Raw genomic sequence first — 5,000 nt, 5'->3', positions numbered from 1 at the left:
CTGATCTTGGAAGCTTTGCAGTGTTGGGCCTGGTTAGTACTTGGATGGGAGACCACCTGGGAATACCAGGTGCTGTAGGTAATTTTATACAGCCAAAACATTCTTTTCTATTACATTTTACATTTAATTTTTTCAACTTATCAATGAATTTAAATGAGTTAAGAAGTAATAGATGTCTAAAGTTAATATTTTTGAGCACCTACAGCCAAACCACACTGGACATGCCCAATCTCATTTGATCTTGGAAGCTATGCAGTGTTGGGCCTGGTTAGTACTTGGATGGGAGACCACCTGGGAATACCAGGTGCTGTAGGTAATTTTATGCAGCCATAACATTCTTTTCTATTACATTTTACATTTAATTTTTTCAACTTATCAATGAATTTACTTGAGTTAAGAAGTAATAGAGGTCTAAATTTAATGCTTTTGAGCACCTACAGCCAAACCACACTGGACATGCCCAATCTTGTCTGATCTTGGAAGCTATGCAGTGTTGGGCCTGGTTAGTACTCGAATGGGAGACCAACTGGGAATACCAGGTGCTGTAGGTAATTTTATACTACCATAACATTCTTTTCTATTAAATTTTACATTTAATTTTTTCAACTTATCAATGAATTTACTTGAGTTAAGAAGTAAAAGATGTCTAAAGTTAATGTTTTTGAGCACCTACAGTCAAACCAAACTGGACATGCCCAATCTCGTCTGATCTTGGAAGCTATGCAGTGTTGGGCCTGGTTTATACTTGGATGGGAGACCACCTGGGAATACCAGTTGCTGTAGGTAATTTTATACTGCCATAACATTTTTTTCTATTACATTTTACATTTAATTTTTTCAACTTATCAATGAATTTACTTGAGTTAAGAAGTAAAAGAGGTCTAAAGTTAATGTTTTTGAGCACCTACAGCCAAACCACACTGGACATGCCCAATCTTGTCTGATCTTGGAAGCTATGCAGTGTTGGGCCTGGTTAGTACTTGGATGGGAGACCACCTGGGCATACCAGGTGCTGTAGGTAATTTTATACTGCCATAACATTCTTTTCTATTACATTTTACATTTAATTTTTTCAACTTATCAATGAACTTCCTTGAGTTAAGAAGTAATAGAGGTCTAAAGTTAATGCTTTTGAGCACCTACAGCCAATCCTCACTGGACATGCCCAATCTTGTCTGATCTTGGTAGCTATGCAGTGTTGGGCCTGGACAGTACTTGGATGGGAGACCACCTGGGAAAACCAGGTGCAATAGGTAATTTTATACTGCCATAACATTATTTTCTATTACATTTTTCATTTAATTTTTTCAACTTATCAATGAATTTACTTGAGTAAAGAAGTAAAAGAGGTGTAAAGTTAATGTTTTTGAGCTCCTACAGCCAAACCACACTGGACATGCCCAATCTCGTCTGATCTTGGAAGCTATGCAGTGTTGGGCTTGGTTAGTACTTGGATGGGAGACCACCTGGGAATACCAGGTGCTGTAGTTAATTTTATGCAGCCATAACATTCTTTTCTATTACATTTTACATTTAATTTTTTCAACTTATCAATGAATTAACTTGAGTTAAGAAGTAATAGAGGTCTAAATTTAATGATTTTGAGCACCTACAGCCAAACCACACTGGACATGCCCAATCTCGTCTGATCTTGGAAGCTATGCAGTGTTGGGTCTGGTTTGTACTTGGATTGGAGACCACCTGGGAATACCAGGTGCTGTATGTAATTTTAGACAGCCAAAACAATCTTTTCTGTTACATTTTACATTTAATTTTTTCTACTTATCAATGAATTTACTTGAGTTAAGAAGTAAAAGAGGTCTAAAGTTAATGTCTTTGAGCACCTACAGCCAAACCACACTGGACATGCCCAATCTCGTCTGATCTTGGAAGCTATGCAGTGTTGGGCCTGGTTAGTACTTGGATGGGAGACCACCTGGGAATACCTGGTGCTGTAGGTAATTTTATACTGCCATAACATTCTTTTCTATTACATTTTACATTTCATTTTTTAAACTTATCAATGAATTTACTTGAGTTAAGAAGTAATAGATGTCTAAAATTAATATTTTTGAGCACATACAGCGAAACCACACTGGACATGCCCAATCTCGTTTGATCTTGGAAGCTATGCAGTGTTGGGTCTGGTTAGTACTTGGATGGGAGACCACATGGGAATACCAGGTGCTGTAGGTAATTTTATGCAGCCATAACATTCTTTTCTATTACATTTTACATTTAATTTTTTCAACTTATCAATGAATTTACTTGAGTTAAGAAGTAATAGAGGTCTAAATTTAATGATTTTGAGCACCTACAGCCAAACCACACTGGACATGCCCAATCTCGTCTGATCTTGGAAGCTATGCAGTGTTGGGGCTGGTTTGTACTTGGATGGGAGACCACCTGGGAATACCAGGTGCTGTATGTAATTTTAGACAGCCAAAACATTCTTTTCTGTTACATTTTACATTTAATTTTTTCTACTTATCAATGAATTTACTTGAGATAAGAAGTAAAAGAGGTCTATAGTTAATGTTTTTGAGCACCTAGAGCCAAACCACACTGGACATGCCCAATCTTGTCTGATCTTGGAAGCTATGCAGTGTTGGGCCTGGTTAGTACTTGGATGGGAGACCACCTGGGAATACCAGGTGCTGTAGGTAATTTTATACAACCATAACATTCATTTCTATTACATTTTACATTTAATTTTTTCAACTTATCAATGAATTTACTTGAGTTAAGAAGTAATAGAGGTCTAAAGTTAATGTTTTTGAGCACCTACAGCCAAACCACACTGGACATGCCCAATCTCGTCTGATCTTGGAAGCTTTGCAGTGTTGGGCCTGGTTAGTACTTGGATGGGAGACCACCTGGGAATACCAGGTGCTGTAGGTAATTTTATACAGCCAAAACATTCTTTTCTATTACATTTTACATTTAATTTTTTCAACTTATCAATGAATTTAAATGAGTTAAGAAGTAATAGATGTCTAAAGTTAATATTTTTGAGCACCTACAGCCAAACCACACTGGACATGCCCAATCTCATTTGATCTTGGAAGCTATGCAGTGTTGGGCCTGGTTAGTACTTGGATGGGAGACCACCTGGGAATACCAGGTGCTGTAGGTAATTTTATGCAGCCATAACATTCTTTTCTATTACATTTTACATTTAATTTTTTCAACTTATCAATGAATTTACTTGAGTTAAGAAGTAATAGAGGTCTAAATTTAATGCTTTTGAGCACCTACAGCCAAACCACACTGGACATGCCCAATCTTGTCTGATCTTGGAAGCTATGCAGTGTTGGGCCTGGTTAGTACTCGAATGGGAGACCAACTGGGAATACCAGGTGCTGTAGGTAATTTTATACTACCATAACATTCTTTTCTATTAAATTTTACATTTAATTTTTTCAACTTATCAATGAATTTACTTGAGTTAAGAAGTAAAAGATGTCTAAAGTTAATGTTTTTGAGCACCTACAGTCAAACCAAACTGGACATGCCCAATCTCGTCTGATCTTGGAAGCTATGCAGTGTTGGGCCTGGTTTATACTTGGATGGGAGACCACCTGGGAATACCAGTTGCTGTAGGTAATTTTATACTGCCATAACATTTTTTTCTATTACATTTTACATTTAATTTTTTCAACTTATCAATGAATTTACTTGAGTTAAGAAGTAAAAGAGGTCTAAAGTTAATGTTTTTGAGCACCTACAGCCAAACCACACTGGACATGCCCAATCTTGTCTGATCTTGGAAGCTATGCAGTGTTGGGCCTGGTTAGTACTTGGATGGGAGACCACCTGGGCATACCAGGTGCTGTAGGTAATTTTATACTGCCATAACATTCTTTTCTATTACATTTTACATTTAATTTTTTCAACTTATCAATGAACTTCCTTGAGTTAAGAAGTAATAGAGGTCTAAAGTTAATGCTTTTGAGCACCTACAGCCAATCCTCACTGGACATGCCCAATCTTGTCTGATCTTGGTAGCTATGCAGTGTTGGGCCTGGACAGTACTTGGATGGGAGACCACCTGGGAAAACCAGGTGCAATAGGTAATTTTATACTGCCATAACATTATTTTCTATTACATTTTTCATTTAATTTTTTCAACTTATCAATGAATTTACTTGAGTAAAGAAGTAAAAGAGGTGTAAAGTTAATGTTTTTGAGCTCCTACAGCCAAACCACACTGGACATGCCCAATCTCGTCTGATCTTGGAAGCTATGCAGTGTTGGGCCTGGTTAGTACTTGGATGGGAGACCACCTCGGAATACCAGGTGCTGTTGGTAATTTTATACTGCCATAACTGTCTTTTCTATTACATTTTACATTTAATTTTTTCAACTTATCAATGAATTTACATGAGTTAAGAAGTAATAGATGTCTAAAGATAATATTTTTGAGCACCTACAGCCAAACCACACTGGACATGCCCAATCTCGTTTGATCTTGGAAACTATGCAGTGTTGGGTCTGGTTAGTACTTGGATGGGAGACCACCTGGGAATACCAGGTGCTGTAGGTAATTTTATGCAGCAATAACATTCTTTTCTATTACATTTTACATTTAATTTTTTCGACTTATCAATGAATTTACTTGAGTTAAGAAGTAAAAGAGGTCTAAAGTTAATAATTTTGAGCACCTACAGCCAAACCACACTGAACATGCCCAATCTCGTCTTATCTTGGAAGCTATGCAGTGTTGGGCCTGGTTAGTACTTGGATGGGAGACCACCTGGGAATACCTGGTGCTGTAGGTAATTTTATACAGCCATAACATTCTTTTCTATTACATTTTACATTTAATTTTTTCAACTTATCAATGAATTTACTTGAGTTAAGAAGTAATAGAGGTCTAAAGTTAATGTTTTTGAGCACCTACAGCCAAACCACACACGACATGCCCAATCCCGTCTGATCTTGGAAGCTTTGCAGTGTTGGGCCTGGTTAGTACTTGGATGGGAGACCACCTGGGAATA

General features: G+C 37.2%; 3 non-coding genes and 19 pseudogenes across 3 annotated transcripts; all 22 read left to right on the top strand.

Annotated features, from left to right (window-relative positions):
• The window catches only part of LOC148450193 (5S ribosomal RNA), a 119-nt pseudogene extending 38 nt beyond the window's left edge, over nt 1-81 (top strand).
• Nucleotides 82-197: 116 nt separating this feature from the next.
• On the top strand, nt 198-316 carry LOC148450192 (5S ribosomal RNA). The gene has a single exon (XR_015875291.1). It is a non-coding gene; the product is annotated as a 5S ribosomal RNA (ribosomal RNA).
• Nucleotides 317-432: 116 nt separating this feature from the next.
• On the top strand, nt 433-551 carry LOC148450191 (5S ribosomal RNA; annotated as a pseudogene).
• A 116-nt stretch (nt 552-667) lies between these two features.
• LOC148450190 (5S ribosomal RNA) lies at nt 668-786 on the top strand (annotated as a pseudogene).
• Nucleotides 787-902: 116 nt separating this feature from the next.
• Nucleotides 903-1,021, top strand: LOC148450189 (5S ribosomal RNA; annotated as a pseudogene).
• Nucleotides 1,022-1,137: 116 nt separating this feature from the next.
• On the top strand, nt 1,138-1,256 carry LOC148450188 (5S ribosomal RNA; annotated as a pseudogene).
• A 116-nt stretch (nt 1,257-1,372) lies between these two features.
• LOC148450187 (5S ribosomal RNA) lies at nt 1,373-1,491 on the top strand (annotated as a pseudogene).
• Nucleotides 1,492-1,607: 116 nt separating this feature from the next.
• LOC148450186 (5S ribosomal RNA) lies at nt 1,608-1,726 on the top strand (annotated as a pseudogene).
• A 116-nt stretch (nt 1,727-1,842) lies between these two features.
• LOC148450185 (5S ribosomal RNA) lies at nt 1,843-1,961 on the top strand. The gene has a single exon (XR_015875474.1). It is a non-coding gene; the product is annotated as a 5S ribosomal RNA (ribosomal RNA).
• A 116-nt stretch (nt 1,962-2,077) lies between these two features.
• LOC148450184 (5S ribosomal RNA) lies at nt 2,078-2,196 on the top strand (annotated as a pseudogene).
• A 116-nt stretch (nt 2,197-2,312) lies between these two features.
• On the top strand, nt 2,313-2,431 carry LOC148450183 (5S ribosomal RNA; annotated as a pseudogene).
• Nucleotides 2,432-2,547: 116 nt separating this feature from the next.
• On the top strand, nt 2,548-2,666 carry LOC148450182 (5S ribosomal RNA; annotated as a pseudogene).
• Nucleotides 2,667-2,782: 116 nt separating this feature from the next.
• On the top strand, nt 2,783-2,901 carry LOC148450181 (5S ribosomal RNA; annotated as a pseudogene).
• Nucleotides 2,902-3,017: 116 nt separating this feature from the next.
• Nucleotides 3,018-3,136, top strand: LOC148450180 (5S ribosomal RNA). The gene has a single exon (XR_015875290.1). It is a non-coding gene; the product is annotated as a 5S ribosomal RNA (ribosomal RNA).
• Nucleotides 3,137-3,252: 116 nt separating this feature from the next.
• LOC148450179 (5S ribosomal RNA) lies at nt 3,253-3,371 on the top strand (annotated as a pseudogene).
• Nucleotides 3,372-3,487: 116 nt separating this feature from the next.
• Nucleotides 3,488-3,606, top strand: LOC148450178 (5S ribosomal RNA; annotated as a pseudogene).
• Nucleotides 3,607-3,722: 116 nt separating this feature from the next.
• Nucleotides 3,723-3,841, top strand: LOC148450177 (5S ribosomal RNA; annotated as a pseudogene).
• A 116-nt stretch (nt 3,842-3,957) lies between these two features.
• On the top strand, nt 3,958-4,076 carry LOC148450176 (5S ribosomal RNA; annotated as a pseudogene).
• A 116-nt stretch (nt 4,077-4,192) lies between these two features.
• On the top strand, nt 4,193-4,311 carry LOC148450175 (5S ribosomal RNA; annotated as a pseudogene).
• A 116-nt stretch (nt 4,312-4,427) lies between these two features.
• Nucleotides 4,428-4,546, top strand: LOC148450174 (5S ribosomal RNA; annotated as a pseudogene).
• Nucleotides 4,547-4,662: 116 nt separating this feature from the next.
• Nucleotides 4,663-4,781, top strand: LOC148450173 (5S ribosomal RNA; annotated as a pseudogene).
• A 116-nt stretch (nt 4,782-4,897) lies between these two features.
• Nucleotides 4,898-5,000, top strand: part of LOC148450172 (5S ribosomal RNA) — a 119-nt pseudogene continuing 16 nt past the window's right edge.

The sequence above is a fragment of the Taudactylus pleione genome, unplaced genomic scaffold (genome assembly GCF_031769625.1).
Source record: "Taudactylus pleione unplaced genomic scaffold, aTauple2 ptg001270l, whole genome shotgun sequence".
Taxonomy (NCBI): domain Eukaryota; kingdom Metazoa; phylum Chordata; class Amphibia; order Anura; family Myobatrachidae; genus Taudactylus; species Taudactylus pleione.
The sequence above is the reverse complement of the archived record's forward strand: the minus strand, read 5'-3'. Positions and strand labels throughout refer to the sequence as shown.